General features: G+C 46.4%; 1 protein-coding gene across 5 annotated transcripts in view; it reads left to right on the forward strand.

The window, feature by feature from the left end:
- The window catches only part of ZFHX3 (zinc finger homeobox 3), a 240,549-nt gene that overhangs the window by 25,439 nt on the left and 195,060 nt on the right, over positions 1 to 20,050 (forward strand). Inside the window, exon 1 of one of the 5 annotated variants that reach the window (XM_045047114.1) lies at positions 5,435 to 16,766. The exons of the other annotated variants lie outside the window; for them this stretch is intronic. The gene's annotated coding sequence lies outside the window, so the exon portion shown is untranslated. Of the gene's footprint in view, positions 1 to 5,434; positions 16,767 to 20,050 lie in introns of those variants that run through there. 5 annotated transcript variants of the gene reach the window in all.

A 20,050-nucleotide genomic window follows, 5' to 3' on the forward strand; every position in this document is an offset into this window, starting at 1 on the left:
GAGTGCATGGGATAGCCGCACCCCCCCAGCCCTCCGCCCACGAGAACCGTACAGACTGTCCAGCCGCAAACGACAGTAATCCTGAGGTCAAGGGATCCTGCTTCTCTTCTTTTCTTGATCAGGGGCCTGCAGTGCTTCCTTGATGGCTAGCATTTTCCCCCTGCCTGCCAGGACTTGTAAACCCTGCGGCCACGAGGCCGACTCTTCCCGCTCAGCTGGCTTACCCCGCTCAAGTTCCTGGGATCCGTGCTTTTGTCAGGGCCTGCGCTCTGTGCTCCTGCTCCCCTGGGTGTCCGGCTCCTCTCCTGCCCTTGACCTTTTGTCCCATCCTTCATCCGATGTTTGGGCACACTTCCTGTGTGCCAGGCGCTGTTATAGGTGCCGGTGATAGAAAACTCAATGCAGGGAGGGGAAAAACAGAGAAAACCCTTGCCTTCAAGAAGCTTGCACTCCCCTCTCTCCCTCAATATGGGTAGTTAGTAAGTAAAATGCATGCTTTTACAACATGCTAAATGCTGTGGAGGAAAAACTAAGGAAAGGAAGAGGGAGTGCTGTGGAGGATGTGGTTTGCAGGTTAAGTGATGCTGTGAAGGTCACGTGAGAAGGGTGACGTTTGAGCCAGGACTGGAGGGCCCAAGTGATGGGGAGGCTTCTGGACAGAGGGAAGAGTCCTTCAGAAACCCTGAGTGGGGGGGTGCCCGGCATGTCTGAAGAGCAGTGGGCAGCCTGCTTGGGGCGCAGGGGTGCAGATTATCCCCTGCCCTGAGCTAGGCGGCCGTTTCAAGAGGGATTGTGTCTGCAGGATGGTGTGACCAGACTGGGGGTGGACAGGCTCTCTCCAGCAGCTGTGCTGGGCTGAGAGCAGAAGCAAGGAGACCAGGAAGGGATGATTGCCCCAGGCCGGCCGGCAGTAGCTGCGGCCAGGGCCCTTGTGGAGCTGGGGTGAGAAGTGCTGTGTTAATTTCTGAGTTGTAAACTGTGTCTTGAAACAGTAGAAGTTCGTTCTTTCAGTTCTGGAGGCTAGACGTTGGTGTCAGCAAGACCATTGCTCCTTTTGAAGGCTCTAGGCAAGCATCCTTCCTAGCTCCCAGCGGCTGCTGGCAATCCTCGGCATTCCTTGGTGTATGGCTGAATCCCTCCAGTCTCTGCCCGTCTTCCCTGTGTGTACCTTGGTGTGCCCACTCCGATTCTAAGGGCCCACCCAATTGAGCATGACCTCACCTTAACTTACTTGTACCTGCAAAGGCCCTATTTTCCAAATAGGGTCATGTTCTGAGGTTCTAGGTGGACCAGAAATTTGGGGGGGCACTTTAAAACCCATTCTAAGTGGTCACCCTCTGGATATATTTGAAGGTGGGATATTGGGTAGGAGGGAAAGAAGAGTCAAGGATGCCTGAGATGACCGGAAGGGTGGGATCCTTGTGAACTTGGCAGAGCTGGCCTCCTCAGAGGCCCTCCCTCCCTTGCCCCAGAGCCACCAGCCCCACATCTTCAGTTATGACTTGTTGCACCTAGCTAAGCTCCATCGATCTTTTATTGAGTTACTGCGTGTCTACTCAATATTACTATTTAGGCCTCTGAGTTAGTCACTCAAAGATATAACTGTTTAATTCTAAACAGAAAGGAGAGGTACCATATCTGTCAGAGGAAAACTGGAAAGGAACTTAGAAGCTTCATTTTCAAAGGCCTGGAGCCTGTGTCCTTTGAAGTCATTCTCACAGGTGTTCTATAAGGTAGGCAGAGTGGGGACATGTCCTTGTCTTTAGATGAGGAAAAGTTAGAGGCTAAGTGTCTTAAGAGAATCACCTAGCAGTTGGTTTAAATCTGAATTTGACCTCCAGTAGACAGGCAAGGTACTGCTACAGACAAGTGTTAGCTGGTGGGACGGGGGTAGATTATAGGGAGACATTGTCTACTCATCCTCCCCCGCCACCCATCTACTCACAGCCCATGATGTCTGAGAATCAGACCGAGGGAGGCCTCAGAACCACCTGCGTGCATGTTATAGGGGGCTTGACTTTTGAGGGCCTGTACAAGGGAAGGAATGGACTACACGCCTCCTCCTGGCTTGGGCAGACGTTTCCCTATAGTTTTAAGAGTGTGTAGAGAAGAGGGACAAATTGAGTTGAGCTGCTTCGCAGGAACTCTTTCATGTATGAACCTGAACCTGCAGTCACTGCTCCTGATTAGTTTGTTGGCCTGTGTATTGACTACATTACCTAGAAGAATGTCTACAGGTCCTTATGCTACCAGAGATTCTGGTGACCAAAAAACCAGGGACTGGATTCTTGCTCTGATATTTCCTAGCTGTGTGACCTTGGGAAAACTACTTGGACTCTCTGGGGCTCACTTTTCCTTGTGGGCAAAATCGAATTGCTACTGGTACCCATCTCCTGGGTTGTCAGGAGAATGAGGCCAAGAGAGAAGGTAGAATGTTTACCACCTGCTGCCTAATTGGGCAGGTGTTAATTTGGCAGTTACGCTTAATGCTTTTGTAAGTTTCCTCCCACTTCAGCTAGATTTGAATAGAAGAAGACAGAAAAAAGACTAATGACCATGCTTGTAATTCCCTGGCCTTCCCTTAAACCAGTAAGTACTTGAGTGGAAAAATATCCAGGACACGTAGGACATTGAGGAATCATTGAGTCGGACTCAACTCTGGAGGTCTGAACTGATCAGTTCCACTTGATTTCAGTCTCGATAACTTTATTGCCGAGTCATGGCTGACAGGCGGTGCCAAAGTCAATACGATGGGTCTGGCTGGGGCAGCTGGTTTCACAGCGGTTTGTCCCATGTGTCCTACATTTCCCATTTTCTGTGTATTTCAGAAGCTGTCCCATATGCTGAGGCCATTCTTGGCCTGTACAGGCTGTGTGGGGGTGGTTTTGCTTTCCGAATTTAAGAGGCAGACCTTTTGTTTTGAAACTTCCTGTAAGAAATCAGAACTGTATCTTGACTTTTCGATAGAATGATAGCAGTGTTAGCTCTCTCCATGGTTTCTTTGGACAATCTCCCTTTGATCTGATCTGAAATTTGATCTTGATTGCTAGGAAAGTGTTCTTCCAATGTAAAGCTTTGGTATGTGGTTCATTACATTTATTTTTGAAGAACTCTAAATGAAGTATCCTGGTATCTCGGTAGAGTAATTGGTGTTGATGCCTCGTGTACTGGTAACAGTGGCCTTTCCCACGTTCTTGGTATATCCTCTCTTTCCTTACACGCTCAGCTCCCAGACCAAGAATGTGAAGGATCCATGTGAGACGTTGCAGGGTAAAGTGGATTTTGTCTTTCAGCAATGATAAGGAGTGGTGATAGTCCTTTCCCATGGAATGTCTGCAGTTCTTTCAAAAGGCTAAAGGGCTCAGTACAGGACCCAAGCAAAGTCAGAACATACATTTTTTAAAAAAGTGTATGTGCCCTGCCAGGAATGGGAGACAGCGCTCTCACTTTCCTTACCAGTAGGCTAAACAAATCAACAGTCCTAGTTGCGGGTAGATGGAAGAAGAGAGCTTGAAAAGGCTATAGAGAAAGGGCATGGGGGTGGGTAAGCCGAGCACATTATGAGATGGCCTGGAGAGAGACCAGAGAAGTCTCTTCAGGAACTGGCTCACATTAGGGTTTGAGGAGTTGCTTCCTGTGAGTATTGAAGATTCACACTCTCCAGGTTCATGCCCATTAAAGCAGGAAAGTCTCCGCAGGAAAAAGTGGTCATGTGAGGGTACAGAGACAAGCAGTGTGCAGCCACCTAGGGTTGGCTCACGTTTGGACAGGAGAGTGTTGTTCCCTCCCATCGCAGTGAGGCTGGGAGCGGTGTGGGATGATGGTGGCCTTCAGTGGGCGCATTGGTAAGGAGGGCAGATGTGTGTTCAGATGCTGTGGGAGGGTGGCAGTGTCCTGTACATCACATAATGGATGTATATGCACACACACATACATGCATGTTGGTGCCGATGGAAGATTCGGAGGCCCCTCTGGGACTTAGTGTTGTGCCTGAGGGCCATTTTCCTGGGCCTTAAAGATAAAGTGGAGTGAGCAGACATTTATTTGCTTGCTGTTGGCAGCTTCTGCAGCATTGGGCTGCTTCCCAAGATGAACTGGCCACAGGGTCTTTGCCTCAGAGAGCTCTTTGGAGACAGGATGAGAAAGTGCCAGATGTATTGCTGTTTTACTCTCCTGGCCAGTGACAGCTCTCGGGACTCCCGCATGATGCGTCTAAGGAAACGTAATTATGGGAATGTGATAGAATGGAGTGCTTTGTCTCTTGGGTGCCTGTTCTTAGAAAGCTAGGTCAAAGTCTTTGTGGGATTCGGAAGCAGGCACCGATACTAGGGCACTAGCACAACTGGATACTGAGTTCTTGAGGGTTGGCTTGAGGGAGGATAGCCTTTGAATGAGAAGAATTAGAGCTTTGGGGATAAAGTCATGGCAGACAAGGATTGGGGAGATGGTTTGACCGCCGAGTTCAGCATTTGGAAGTTACGGAGGGGCGCCTGGGTGGCTCAGTCAGTTAAGCTTCTGACTTCAGCTCAGGTTATGATCTTGTGGCTTGTGGGTTCAAGCCCCTCATCGGGCTCTGTGCTGACAGCTCAGACCCTGGAGTCTGCTTTGGATTCTGTGTCTCCCTTGCTCTCTGCCCGTTCGTGTTCTCGTTCTCTCTCTCTCTCTCTCTCTCTCTCTCTCTCTCAAATAAATAAACATTAAAAAAATAGTTTTGGAGACAGGCTTCAGTCTCCAAGTGAAAGAAAGACTTCAGATTCTCAAGATGAAGAGAATATGGCAGCATACACCAAACATGAGTTGATTTAGTTCAGGAGCCCCTGAAAACTTCAATTAAGAAAAATTTATTGGCCATTTTTTGCCTAAAGTCAATTTTTAAAATAAGATCAAAACCCATGAAAACATAGGTCTTCCTACCTCCCTCAGCAAAAATACTAGAATGGTCCAACTGAAATGGAGAAGTCCTTCCCGAAGGAGGCAAGAGGAGGATCTGAAGACCTGGTAATGGGGGCCGACCCAGTGGTCATGCCTATCGAGGCGTGAGCTCTGTGCAGGCAGCGGCAGGAGGCTTGGCCTGTTTGGTTCACTGCTCATCACTATCCCTAGCCTTAGGACAGTCCCTGTCATGCTGTAGCCACTCAGATATTTGAATACATGGGTGGACAAGTCCCCAGACAGGCTCCAACTGTGGGGTGCTAAGACTCTGTGTGCAGGACCGTGTTTTCTAGCACCCTAGAATTAGAGAAGTCAGCTGATAGGTTGTACCACAGATCAGAAAGGCTAGGGTAGCCTTGTAGAAGAGAAGGCAGTATTTAGGTGTCAAGGCAGCTAATACCAGGGCAGGGAGCCCAGGGACGCGTGGCAGAGAAGGGTGTTGGTAAGGCTTTGATGGCTTGGCGAGGGGAAACTTTGGGATGGGGTGGTGGGGTGGGGGAGGGCTGAGAAAAAACTTGGAGTACTTTCAGATATCCCCTTTAAGTATTCCTTCTCCTATGGCCAGTGGAGGGTGTGTTCTGGGACACCTTCCCATGCTCACTTCCCTGAATAAGAAATTAAGATCCCTACTCCCCTTAATTCGAGCATGTATGTAAACCCCAATCATGTCTTAGGATTACATGCTGATTGCCAACCCAGCCCATGGCATTCCTTTGCCTTTTTTAAAGGCTCATTAAAGCAAAACGAGTCTTCAAGTAACTCTCTGGGGATATACAGCTGAACTTGGGGAGGGTCCCAAGTGAGCTTCCACTGTAATGGAGAGACTGTGCTCCAGAGCCACCCAGCTCTCACCAGGGCGTGATCCCACATCCGTGGGAGGCATGGAGAATATTCTCGGTTCACGCAGAGGTTAGAGAGTGGCTGTAAATGGACATTCATATAGAAGAAGAGGAAATTACTGTAGTCAGAGCTCTGGAGCAAGGGCTTTAAAAGAAGGCCATAAATTAGTCATAAGCACGAAGGAAGATGGGATTCTATTTCTAGGGCTCGTTTATTTTGAGGAGGGCATCAGAAGAGCCATAGGTACAGAGAAGCTGGTCAGGTAGCATAAAGATTTTGACTCCTGGGCAGATTAGCTGCCTATTGTGCCAGAATTCACCTTCTCTGGGACTTTGAATATTCAAAATTGTACGTTTGTTAAGCAGGAGGCTGAACGAGAGCCCTTTGTGGAAGGTCGGCTTGTTTATTTTTTAACTACTTCACCCTGTTTACAATAGCGCTTTCTATGTGTACGCTGACATTGCGTGTTTAGATCCCATTGAGTGGTCCCAGTCGCTCCTACCTAAAACATTATCGTATAATACTTAAAGTTGATTTTTAACGTAAAGGAGACGGGCCAGACTGGGAGCCTGTAGGCACACTGGTAGGTTGGTAGGCTTGGGAGAAGAGAAGTAGATGGGTGTGGCAGGTTCTGAGGATGGGAGGCCTGACCTGAGATTGAAAGAAAACTGTCAAGTTAGGAAGAAGACCCCAGAGGGATCCTCCTTTGCATAGTAAGTGAGAAGAATATTCTTTGCCTAGAGGCAAATGTGAAGCACCAATGCATTCATTGGCCCTGCCACAGGATGTCCTCTCCTCTCCCCCTGGCCAGTCCTTATGGGTGATGTTCTTCAAGGCGCCATGCCTTGGTTTGGTCAACAGTGGCCTATACCTGTGTGGTTTGTAAAACCTAGTCCTGGAAAGCTGGCTCCTGCGGAGGTGTTGGGCAATTGGGGCCGGCCGGCAGCCAGCTTCTGATGTGGTTGGCTGCCTGGCTCACACCTCTTAGGTGCTGGCGAGATGGCAAGATCCAATGGCCCCAGGCTACTACGGAGGTGGGCAGGATGCCACCATCTTCCAGAGCCTTCCTCCTCTCTTTGTCTTCAGGAGTCCAATGGGCACAGGCCCTGGCTTCCCATTGCCTTAGGCCGGCTGCCATCACGGCGAGGCATTGGGCAGGCCCACCCGTGGGAGCCATTGGGCAAGGTTGGCCTGGCCTGGCTCTGTCCGTCTGATAAAAGGAGCTATGGATCTAGGGATTCTTCCCTTTAGATATTTTTTAAGGCCGAGTATCTCCTGTTAGATAAGATATACATGTCGTACACGTACGTTCTTTGTACTGTTTCTCTGTTGTTTCCGTGGCTTATTGTGCATACTTGTGCATCTCAAACGTAGTTAAGCTAGTGTGGGAGGCTTTTTCAGTCTACTGCTAAGAGGTCCTGCTGAGCAGTACCCACAAGCCATAACTTACTCATGGCATCGAGGACCTTTGGTTCTAATTTTTGATGACAGGGAAAGAAGGCTCAGCTGGCTCGTAGAGTCTAGAGGGGAGGGTTGTGTGGACCCTAATGACGACAACTCATCCTGAAGTTCAGGAACATTCCTGCTCCTGTGTGTTCATTGCCACACTCTTCTCTTCTCCAGAGGGGTCGAATTCATTTTCTATCGATGCTGAAATACATTGCATTGAACCTGGTGGCTTAAAACAGCGTAGATTTGTTGTCGAACAGTTTTGGAGCCCAGCAGTTTGAAATCACGTTCACTAAGCTGAAGTTAAGGTGTTGCCAGGGCTCATTCCTTCTGGAAACTCTGAGGGGAGATCTGTTTCCTTGCATTCTCTAGATTCTGGCACCCACCCATACTCCTTGGCTCACGATCACTTCCTCTGTTACACCACCTCTTGCTCCCATCATCATATCTACGTCTGTCTGACTGTTCTCTTGCATCCTTGTTATAGGGACCCTTGTAGTTACATCAGGCCCACCTGATAATTCTGTCTCAAGATCCTTTGCTTGATCCCATATGCAAAGTCTCATTTGCCAGTCTTACTGTGACACATTCACGAGTTCCGGACATTAGGATATGGACATCTTGCGTGGCTGTTGGGCAGCCCACCACAGGGGTCCTGTGGAGGAATTAGTGCAGTTGGCCTAAAAGGAAGGCCCCACGTGGGCCTGGAGTCAGGTGGCTGGGGAAACTAATGCTAAAAGCTGAACCGAGCATTCCTCGGAAAGCTTGGAGCAGTGTACCTGTTCTGGCAAAGGATTTTTCCTTGGGAAGGAGGGGAAGACTTTGAGCGGAAATTTGGTAGCCTCTCTCCTCCCCAAACCGTGCAATACTGTTTTGTTAAATTCTAATGTGGTGAGGCACCAAGAGTTGTCCTTGAGAGAGTAAGAGAGTGTTTATAAAGGATTCCCGAGGAAGAATCCAGGCATTGTAAGACTAAGAGCAAAGTTTCAGGGAAATCTGACAGCATTTGCGAGGTCAACCACAGGGTACAGATGGGCAGCCCACGATGGTAGGTGGGATGGCGGCCTCCTCAGCGTTCCTTATATAGTCTCAGGGACAGGCTCTTACCCCCAAGAGTGACAGGTCTGTGACATGTTGTCAGAAATGGTTCCTGTGTGGCCTGGTGGTGTGTCCAGTCCCTGGGTAATTTTTGGCAGCCTCAGAGGAGACCCTGTTCATAGAATGGGGATATGTTTCTACAACCATCATGGATGCATTTTCTACCAGAAGGGATATTGTGAATGATACTTCATTCCTTGGCCAGCCCCTGGTATTAGTCTGAACTCTGAAATTGCCCTTTTTTTGGATGACAGTAATTAAATAACATTATGGAGGCATGTGTTAGGTTCAAGGTAAGGATCTTAAAGCCACAATTTTTGGAACAAGTGTAGGTAATTGGTTGCCCAGCTCATATCATACATGCCAGGATCTCAAAACTTGAGAGAGAAATGGTTTATAGCACATTCCTCTTTTTTTTTTTTACATCCAGTTGCCAAGATTATGAAAAAAGAGGTTCCAAGGAGAACTTGTGGGATGGAGGTTAGTTGGTGCCCTAGGGCCTATGGCCCCTGTCGGCCACGGGCTTGCGACCCTGTCACAGTGCAGAGGGGGGCTGAGATGCTAACGTGAATGCATTGTGGAATTGAACAGGGGTATGAGGCACTCTGCCTACTATTAGTGAGATGGGGTGCTGTTGGAGAACTGACATCAAGTTCTTGGTCAGCCCTGCCTGCAAAGCATGGTTCAGAAGTCTGCTTCTTCACGTGCAATGTTTGTAAGTGGCTTTGGCGTTGGTTGTAGCTCACATGTGCTTTGTGCTCAATGAGCTGATTGCACTTCTTTCCCTAAAGACAGTATTCAGTATTGGTGGAAGAGGCTTCCTCCTTCTTGGGCCTCCAAGGCAGCAATTGGCTTCTACTTGGTGATAGAAACCTACCCGGTGCCCCCAGGATTTATATGAATCACCCAGGGAACACCAAAAAAAAGGGCATCCCAACAAATTGAGTTAAAAGCCACCTTAATTCTCCTTGTGTTATCCCACATTATCTTGGGAGGTTAGCTTCCGTCTTAAAAATCTGTTGGGGGGGATTTGTGATATTAACATGTTCTGTGTTAGCCACTTGATTTGAATGCTCCTTAATTTGAGTAGAGCCTGTGTGCCGGACAGTCTGGCCTTGGAGGGGGTGGTTTCCGAAGATGGACACAGAACACATCAGCCGACTGGAGACTTCTGGCTGCCAGCTCAGTCCTTTTATGAGGTGTCCAGAGTCAGCTCCCCTGAGAGGATGAGGCTGAGATGAGGTAACCTGGTTCCGCAGGTCAGCAGGGAAGGTTCTGCCTTGGGGCGATGGGCCGAGTGCTCTGATAATGCAGCATCTCCCCTTTAATGCATCTTCAGTGTGGATTATACTATTAATTACTGCTGGACAAAAAGGGATTAGTGCAGCTGGCCTGCTTTCCCCTCTGCACTTTTACACTTCCCCTTTGCTAGGGAATGGCCAAAGGGCAATAGGCTTTCCTGTCATCTGTCTTTTGTTTCAGCAGCAGTGGCTGCTGAACCTTCTGTGCTCACTAGGACAGGAATGAACGGGGCACCGTGCAGAGTCTTGAACTCCGTTTGGCACATGGGCAGTCTGTGGAAGTGGGGCTGTTTCCTTCCTCAGAGTTGGGCATTCTTCGCCAGGCTGCGCGGTGTCTGACTGCCTCTTCCCAGCAGGGAGAGTAACCCTGCAGCCTTTCAGCTATCAGAATGCTTTGCAGAGTGCTTCCTTCCCAAGGGGCCGCTCCTTCATGGGTGCTTTCTGTGAACGTCCCAAGGTGCTTTGTCCCTTTAAGAGTTTCCTAAATGATCAGGTTAAGGGCAAAGGATGGTTCTGCCTTCTGCTGTGGGTCACCTCTAGCCCCAGTGCGAGGTGGGATTTTGGTAACTGGCACTGAACTCATACCTTGTAATTTGAGACCTTCTGAGTTCCTAAGCTTTACTACCCTTATCCTTGCATAGTATGGCAAAGATCTTAAGCAGTTACATTTTCTATTATGTATTACGTATGTTTTATATATTATATTAGTGATTATTTTTTTATATCTTCCCCATATTTGGGCTAGTACACTAATTTTTCATCCATAGGGAATAACATTTTTTTTTAAACAGGTGAGGCCTTAAGTAACAACACCTCAGTAATAATCCTCCTAGGAGTCCATAACTTGGTAGCGTTTGCAGTTACATACGATGTAATCTGTTGTGTGCGCAGGCGTGTGGCTGTTTATTGACATCCTTCATTATATGGTAACGTAATATACAGAATTTCCCAGCTGCAGAAATTAGAAAGCGGGAAACCGATTTCTTCAACATGAGTTGGAAAACTGATTGAGTTTGTTTTTTCTTTTCTTTTTTAAAAAAAGTTGACATTGCATAATTGGTGGGAAGGACAGTGGTATAATGCTTATAATCACAAGTTAATTGAGTTAACTTGGGATTTATGTTCATTTTAAGTCATAATGGAGAAGTCTCTGACAGCGGAGATGCCTAATGTGGAACATTCCTGAAATGGGAGAGGCTAGTTGAGGGCGAACCTGGGAATTTCTCCTATCTTCTCAGCGGTACATTTGTGAATTCAGGTTTTACCACGGTAGTCTGGTGGAAACCTGATGAAACTTCATTGTTTTGGATACTTCCTTTTCCTTGAAGCTCTTTAGTTCTCTTCTGAACTAGGACATTACAGAATTAGAAATTATTTTTCCCTCCTCCCTTCTCTAGCCACAGATGTTTATCATCTTGGAGCCAAGTCTTGCTCAATGAAACTAATCTCTAAATTTCATCAAAGAAAGTATGGAAATTTACTTGGTTATATACTTACACAGTCTATCTGGGATGGGTTTAATTCCATTTATTGAGAGATGGCTTTGCTTTTTAAATTAATTTTTAAAGAGGCAATACATGCCCATAATAAAATTTTCAGAAGGTACAGAAGAGACTTCCTTTCCCTCTTTCCTGTGCAGTGTGCCCCACAATCACTCAGTTCCCCAGAATCGCCTGCTGTTATATCCCTTCTAGGAGGTATATATTTGGAATAGGGCTGTCATGGCATTATAAAATACTCTTTTCACTACTTAAGTAGTGTTTTCTGCCTAAAAGATTTTTTCCCCTTTGTCAGAGTTTCTTCATCTTCTATCAGAGATGTTTTTATCCTCTTTAGAATACTTAATATTAAAAACATTAATGAAATCCAGCTACTTGGAAATTTAAAAATATTCTCCTGAATCACTTGGGGGGAAGAGGAGATGAAATTATTGTTACGGAATCACTGAGAAATACTAAGAATTCAGCATACTTAAATGTATGGGTTATTGCCAAAGTTATATTCCGGGGCACATCCGTAGCTCTGAATCTTTTTGTTCTTATATAAGAAGAAATGAAAGTAATTGAATTAAGTCTTCAACTCAAAGTTGGAAAGAATAAAACAAGCCGAGTAAGATGTAGCTAATGCTAATGAATTAGAAAACAGGCAAAAATACTGAAGTGGTAAACCTAAGAGCTATGTATTTGGGGGGAAAAATCAAAGACATAGAGCAAAGCACCCTCATGCTTCATTAACCCAAATAAACCCACAAAACTAAAAATGAGTTGATGTGATGGAAAAAAAAAGGAGTAACAAATTATAAATTCTATTTGAGGTAATTATTTTATAACATAAAAATAAAGTAATTTTGAAATACAGCAATTTTGAAAATCTCCCTTGACATGGCTGTTCTAGGGAGATGACTCAGAAGTCTGAATCTTGAAACAAGGAACTAGAGAAGCTGAACATTAGAAAAAAAATTTCCAAAAAGAACTCTGGATGCAAGTAGTTTCATGGAGGAGTTCTTTTAAACTTTGGGGGGCAAAATAATTACCTGCTGAGTAAACTGCTTCAGAGCAGAGAAAAAGAGAACGTTCCAGTTGGTTTTTACAAAGCTAGCATAACTCTAGAAACCTAAAATCATTAGAAAGATGACACAAGAAGACTAAGGACTGAGCTCAGACAGGAATATACATGCAAAAACAACATATAAAACAGTTGTAGATTGAATTCAGTGGCATTTTGAAAGAATTATGACCACATAGGATTTATCCCTGAATTGTAAGAAGGTCTGTTATTCGGTACATCACCTACGTAGAACAAAGAAGAAAAACACTGTATCTATACGTGTGTGTGTATACATACATACAGACAGACAGACAGACAGACAGAGTGGGTCAGACAGAGATAGAGACACTTGCTAAATTTCTACTCTTATTTCTAGTTTGCTTAGATTTAAAAAAATAAAAAACAAACCTGTGAAGAGATTGCATTAATTTGATGAAGAAATCAGCAGCCCCAACCCTCCCAGCTAGAAACTTACTGATGAACCAGAAGAGGCAGCAGAATGAAATTGGGAACAAAACATGGATTGCCCAGTGTACTCATTTCTTTTTTCCTGCCTTATTGAATTGGCCAGACCTTAAAAACCAAAGTCAGATCATGGTTAAAAAGAAACAAAAATCATTTTCACATGTCGTTGTCTTCCTAGAATACCCATTACACACTTAAATGGAATTAAACATAGAGTTCAGTTACAAAATAAGATTTCAGAAATCACTAGCTTTCTCACATAGCAGGAAAACTCAGAAGATATTACAGAGCCCACTCAATGGAATGGAATCAAATAGAAACGTGTTCGGTAAAGGTAGCATTTCAAATCACAGGAATTAAAATAATAAAAATTCACTTTTTTCAGTATTTCTGAGTGATAAGCATTATGCTCAACACTTTCACATGAACTTAGGTCACTGGATGTGGTAGACACCCCGAATGGTTCCATTCTCTCAGGTTCAGAAAGTTGAAGTAAGTTGCCCACAGTCCCTCAGACTTGAGCACTGGTCTGACTGACAGCAAAACCAGTGGTCTCTGACATTATGCTTTACCACCTGTAGTACTATGCAGTATTGTACATGATGCAACAAATTGTTGGAGCATAGTTAGCTAACCAAGTAGGGGGAAAAGTTAAGTTCAAGCCATTCCCCACAGCATACATTACCATAATTCCCAGAGAAATTAGGTAAAAGGAAAACTGAAATCAAGAAAGGGCTACCAGAAAGTATAGGTTAATATTACTCTTAATATGGGACAGGGAGGGATATTAGGCCTAATTCTTCTAGTGAAAAAATTGTAAAACAGAAAAGATTGATTTACTACATTGAAAAAATTCTGTATACTGGGCACTAAATACAACATTTTAAAGGCATTTGACAAATTGGGAAAAGATGTTGAAAGCACATATATTTGACAGAGTTTGTCCTAAAAATCTTCAATATAGAAAGAGTCTTAGAATCAATGACAGACAAAGATAGCAGAAAAACGAGCAAAGAATATTAATGGGTAACTCCTAGGAAGGATAAATTCAGATCGCCCATTCCATTCGAAGGTTCCACTGGAGAGCTCCTTGTTTTAACTTATTTGATTGCTAGAGAGATCAAGCTTTTTGCGTGTTTTTCAATGAAGAATTCGTTATAAAGCAAATACCCTGTTATGGCAAAGGGGTGCACACTTTCTGCAGAGTAGTTTGGTAGTATGTGTTAAGAAGCTTTAAAATAAAGTGTGTTTAAATTTGTAGGTTTTCTCACCATAAACTTCTGATTCTCCTTACTCTGTCCTGCCTTTCCTTTTTTACCTTAGCCTGTGTTACCTAATAAAATACTACGTAATTTAACCTCTAATATCTTGATTGTCTCCCCTGCTAGAATAAGTTTCACAAGGGCAGGGGTTTTTGTGTTTTTGCTAATTGTTCACCAATCTCTAGAGTAGGGCTGGTAACACAGCAACTTCATTTATAGTAAAGAAATCATCTGTTGTGCAAAAGAAATTTATAAATAAGAGCTTTATTATAGGCATTTATAATAGTGAAAATTGGAAACCATCTAAACCTCTCACAGGGGATTGATTTAAGCTGTGGTGCATCCATATGGCAGATTCTTATGTGGCTATTTAAAACTCCTGTCTCCTGGTTATGATGTGGGAAAACAGTGATGTTAAATTAAATTAAAGGAGGCTGTGTGCACCATAGAACTTCAGTTTAATTTTTAAAATACGGGGTGGCTAAAGAATTCATATAACAGAGGATTAACCGAGTGGTTATTTCCAGGTGGCAGAAGTCAGGCCACTGTTAATACTGTGTTTTCTGAACTCTGAATAGTGAATGTCTGTTACATCCATAATAAAAGTTGGTGAGAGTGTAGCATCACTTGAATAGCTCTGGTCTGTGGCCATGTCTGGAAGACTTTAGGAGATTATTCAATCTCAAGGATTAGCAAGAGCCGAATTAAAAAAAAAAATCAGCAAGAATGCTTCAGAAAATGTCCTTAGGTTACGTCGTCTTAAATATTTATGATCTTTACTGTAAGTGTCCAGAGTCTATGTGTGTGTGTACACGTAATGGAAGTGTTGGTCAGTGATGTGCAAGCTTGTGGAATCCTGGAGATGTGAGAACACCTCTTCCCAGTGTAGATTTCTTGATGGAAACGCTGAGTGCTCTTCCTGGTAGGTCATAGAATTTGAGAATAAACTGAGGTTGTGCCTCAGCAAAAGCTGGGAACCAGGATTTTCCATTCTCAGATTAACCAAGAGGCACACTCTACTGCGTGTGACCCATCCTTGTGTGGAAGGACTTAGGTGGACAGGTGTAGGATAAGGTGCCAAGTTAGAGGGTGAAATGCAAGGGGATGACGACCCGCTGCAGGACGTTAATCAGCAGCGTTGTGCCAAAGAGAAGGTCGGACTTACTGAGGGGATTTTCTTGGCCAGCAAATCAGAAGTATGTTCAGCATGCTTGGGCTGAAATTTCCCAGATCCCTAGAGTCATGTGGCATCTTGGCCAGCATTTAAATTCTGTCTCTGCTGCTTTCGGACTACGGCCCTCAGTTTCTTTTTCCGTAAAAGGGGGAAGTTAGACTAGATGGTATCCCAGCTCTCCTTTCAGGTTTGACTTTTTTTCTAAAGGAATCTGATGTCTTTTTATTTTAAGGGATGCATTTTATTTTATTTTCAAAGTTTACTTATTTATTAAGTAATCTCTACACCCACCATGGGCTCGAACTCACGACTCCGAGATGAAGAGTCACATGCTCTTCTGACTGAGCCAGGTAGGCGCCCCGTTAGGGCATGCATTTCACATGTCTCTGTGTTATCTGTGGTGATGCAGAAGCCCAGGGAGTAGGGTCACTTCATAGCTCTGTGAACCAAAACCTAAGCTGGATAGCTGAAGTCACATGGTGGGGGAAAAGCAGCTGTGATGGGTGTGTCTGGACTCAGCCTCAGCAAGAATCCCAGCCCTGCCTCTGACTGGCCCAAACCTTCTCCTTTTCATTTGTGAAACGGAGGGGGAAGTGTTAGTTTTCCCTTGCTACATGGCACATTATCCCTAAATGTAGTGGCTTAGTACGGCAGACGTTTATTATCCCACAGTTTCTGTGGGTCAGGAATCTGGATGTGACTTCGCTGGGCCCTTTGTCTCAGGATCTGTCGTGAGGGCCTTGGCCAGGGCTGCACTCTGACCGAGGGCTCGCCTGGGGAAGGACCTGATCTGAACTCATTCACACGGTCACGGTTGGCAGGGTTCAGTACCTCCGGGACTGCGGGATTGAGGGCCTCTGCACCTTGTTGGCAGGACGCTGCCTTTAGTTTCTTGCCACGAGGGCTTCTCCTTAGAGCAAGCAGCACACAATATGGCATGTAGCCTCTGTGAGGCAGAGGGGGACAGGGTGCAGAAAACAGAGACTTACTGTCTTTGTAGCCTCCTCTCAGAAGTGACCTGTTCTATTCGTAGCCTCTGAGTTAGAAGTGAGTCACTGTGCAGAGCTCACGCTGAAGGGGAGGGGTTATTACACCCCCCTGTGAACACCAGGAGGTGGAGTCAGAGGGGCCTGCCCATCAGGGTTGGTAAGGAGCGAGAGAGGAGGTGGTTTGTTAGTGTTGGGAACCTTCTAGATGCTCCGTGTTAGCTCCTACCCCCCTGCCTTCCCCTGGTTACAGCTGCTTTGCTTAAGGATGGTCTGTGGGGTGAAGATTCCAGGAGTGGGTGGAGGTGTGTGTGTGTGTGTGTGGGGGGGTCTCACTGCCTGATCTGATTGTCCATTCACTGTCTTACACACTTAAGCCTGGAAGTGCGTGTTGGCTGGCCCGTTAGACTCCAGCTCCTCGCCCCGTGTCTGCTGGGTGTGGTGTGTCTAGCGTAACTTGAGAGGGAAATGGGCGTTTGGCTGATGACAACGTCCAGTGAGTGTTTCCGTGGGTCGGACAGCTATTTAGGGAGACGCCCGGGAGCTCTTTGGGAGCCGGCGGGTTGAAACCGCACAGCCTCCTGAAGTTGCCCCCTTTTGGTTTCTGAACGCCACCACCTGTACCTGGAGGTGTGCCTGGTGCAGACTCTGGTTGGGGACACTCCGGTGGATAGAGCTGGGTGCCAGACATTGCCACAACCCTCGGAAATGAGTAAGAAAAAAACTGAAAGCAGCGACCTCCCCGTAGAACAAGCCGAGCTTTGTGCAGAACAGGCTCCAAATATGAAAAGACCATTGTTCCCGGATGGCTTTTTAATTAATGCTCACCACTCACACCCATCAGCCCGCCAAGAAGAGCTGCCTCCTTCCTTCCTCTCTCCGCTTGCTCTCTTCGCCTCCTGCTCCTCTCCCTCTTGCCTTGGGGACAGGTCGAGGGACCCTCCGGGATGGGAGGGTGCCAGGAAACAGTATTGACTGGCCAGCCGACTCCGTGTGGGGAGCCCTTCACCTGCTGGGGAGCGGGCTTCTGCTTTTGCAGGCTCAAGAGCCAGGCCTCTGCCCTGGGCAGGCAGGGGGCGGCTCTTGGAGCAAATCCTGTCCTCAGCCCATCGTTCTTCCTCACGGGCGATGTGTGCACTTTGTCTTGCCTATGCCAGAATTATGAACTGCTTTCTCTGCCTTTTAGTTTCCTCTTGGATGTACTCCTCTTCGAGCTCAAACTGGATGGATGAGCTTACAAGCGGTACCTGGTTTTCTAGTGTCCTCTAGACCAAATCTTGTGCTCCTCTGGATGGGGCCGATGTAACCACAGGGAGAGGGGCTGACGTGAGAGCTGCCGCCTGGGTGATGTGTCTGGTGGGTTCAGCGGGACCCTGTCCTGGCACGGGAGGCGTGCTGCCCCACACCTGACTCATATCACGTGTGCTGTTCTTGCACAATGGGGGTCTTGCGAGGGCCCAGTGCTCAGGACAGATGCACCCTCCCTGAGCTGTGGTACATCAAGTGCCCCTCCTGCCAGATCGAGGCTGAGAGTTTTCTGGTTAACTGCTGCTGAGAACATGGCCTCAACATTTTTTCCTCCATGGAAAAATTTTTCTTCCGTTTATAGCAACTCCCAGACTGGTGGATTTGTCCCGAGTCTGTTTGTGTCTCAGGATCCCGTAGGCACAGCCTCAGTGGATTATTCTGTGTAACTTTGTGTGTATAGTGCATGACATCTTGTGTGGCCAGGGCAGGAATAATTCAACATGACCTTGAGTTTGAAATGGGGTCTGTTGTAGCTGAGAACATACCAGCATGAAGGACGTTTATATGGCCGCCCCCGAGTGAGCAATGTATTGTCCTGAAGATGTCGAGTTTTCAAGTTAGAAGGTTGTGAGGATTTTAAATTCAGAAACCCCCAGGGATCGAGTTGACTGGTGGACAAGTCCTGGAGAGAAGATCTGATTGAGCAGATAAGTTGTCCAGGATTCCTTGAAAATCTATTCATTCCATGCCCAGCCAGCTTAACTTCTTGACACATCACCCAAATAGAATCGTAAATGCCGTGGGAAAGAATCTGGAAGTAGGGGTGGGTTCTGTGAAGTCTGTGAGTGGGAAAAACAAGCATGAATTATTACAGTGAGGCCAGATTAGAGTTACATTTTAGGTTCTCATGAGCAGAGGAGGCCACTGCTTTAGATCGCCGTGATCTGGTGGCCACCAGCCCCCTGTGGCTGCGGAGCACCCGAAATGTGGCTGGTCTGCGTAGAACCACGCTGTCAGTACAACACACACCAGGCATCTGGGGCTTTGTAGGAAAACAAGGGGGAAATATCCTAAGAAAATTTAGATGGGTTACATTGTAAAGAAGACTTTAGCCATATTGGATTAAGTAAAATATTTTATAATTTCACCTGTTTCCCCCTCTACCTTTTTTTTTAAAATGTGGCTACTGAGAAAATTTAAGATTATATACGTGACTCCCACTTGAAAGATTCTATTTTTATTTATTTTTTTTTATTAGCGCATGAGCGGGGTCGAGTAGAGGGAGAGAGAATCTCAAGCAGGCCCCATGCCCAGCATGGGGCCTGACGTGGGGCCTGACATGGGGCTTGATTCCACGACCCTGGGGTCATGATCTGAGCCGAAATCGAGAGTCGGACACTGAACTGACTGAGCCACCTGGGTGACCCTAGTTAGTTAGTATTAAATAATCTCTGTGCCCAACGCGGGGCTCAAACTCAACAGCCCCGACATCAAGAGTCACACACTCCATCGACTGTGTGGCTCCCATTTTAGATGAAGGATGGCTAAACACCCCAAGATGTGTTCATTGTTGCTCTGGGTCAGTGAACTTTCTGGAAAGTCTAGCTAGGCTCCAGTTGAGAGTCCTGTAATGAATGCTGCAGGAGACAATCTGTGTTTGCTTTTCAGATTCACCCACCCTGGACAGAAATGGGTCAGACAGTGTCCCTCCAGCCATGGTCTGACTGTAAAGTGATGGGACAGTTGCCATGGCTGGGAGAACGAGTCGCCCCACATTCTTGGGAGGCACGAGTGCCATTAGATGTGCAGGGCTGTGGGCCTCGCCATGGCAAGCCTGGGGGGCGGGCGGTAAGCGCTATTGCTCAAGTTCTGGCATAGTCCTTCCGGGTAAAGGACTCTTACCCAATGGAAGGACCTTCAGGGAAGATTTCTGTTGCTTAAATGGGCCTCTGGACCCGCTCAGTCCAATCATTCCAGGCACACAGGCCCACAGGCAAGAGAGCACCCTTGAATTCTTCAGTGGATTGAGACTTTGCCCTACAGTCATCGATGGGAGCTACAGAGCAGTTTCACACGGAACCTGTTTGTGAAGAAGGTGTGCCTTTATATAAAGTAAAGTTAGATTTATGTTGGTGATTTCCTTTCCCAGGTTGGTGTGGGAGGATCCCTTTTTGAGCAGGGCCCAGTTGTTCCCTTGCAAGAGCGCTGGATCTTGCCCTTGTGTGCGGAGAGAGGTGGGGAGGCTTTCTTGGCAACACAGAACATCCACCCTCACTCTTGGCTTTTTCACTAGTCAAAGGGTCAAGGGGTCACCATACCAGTTGTGAGTAATACTATCTAGAGGGCTAGCAAAATGAGGCTGACCCCAAGTGGCTTTTCAGGGTGTCTTTCTTGCGATCCTGCGTCCAGAGTACTGGTTAAACCAGTCCATATCTGGCTGATTATTATCAATAAAGTAAACTTAACTCTCTGGCCAGAAACAGTCTCTGGCAGCCAGTAGCTTAGGTTTATCAGGTGAAACTGCCTTAGTGACTACGGTTTGCTTTTCAAAGAGGGCAGTGGCTCTTAATGTGAGAAGTTGGGGCTGATTCTGCACTGGGGATGGGGGGACCCGAGCGCCCACTCCTTTTGCATACTCACAGCCAGTAATGAGTAGTGTTATGAGGCTGGTCTCTTTCCACAGAGAGCTGGTGGGTGGTTAGCAGCACATTGGTGCTTAAGATGAATGGGTAACTGCATGGGTTGTAG

Source organism: Felis catus, chromosome E2, assembly GCF_018350175.1.
Source record: "Felis catus isolate Fca126 chromosome E2, F.catus_Fca126_mat1.0, whole genome shotgun sequence".
In the NCBI taxonomy this organism is placed as follows: domain Eukaryota; kingdom Metazoa; phylum Chordata; class Mammalia; order Carnivora; family Felidae; genus Felis; species Felis catus.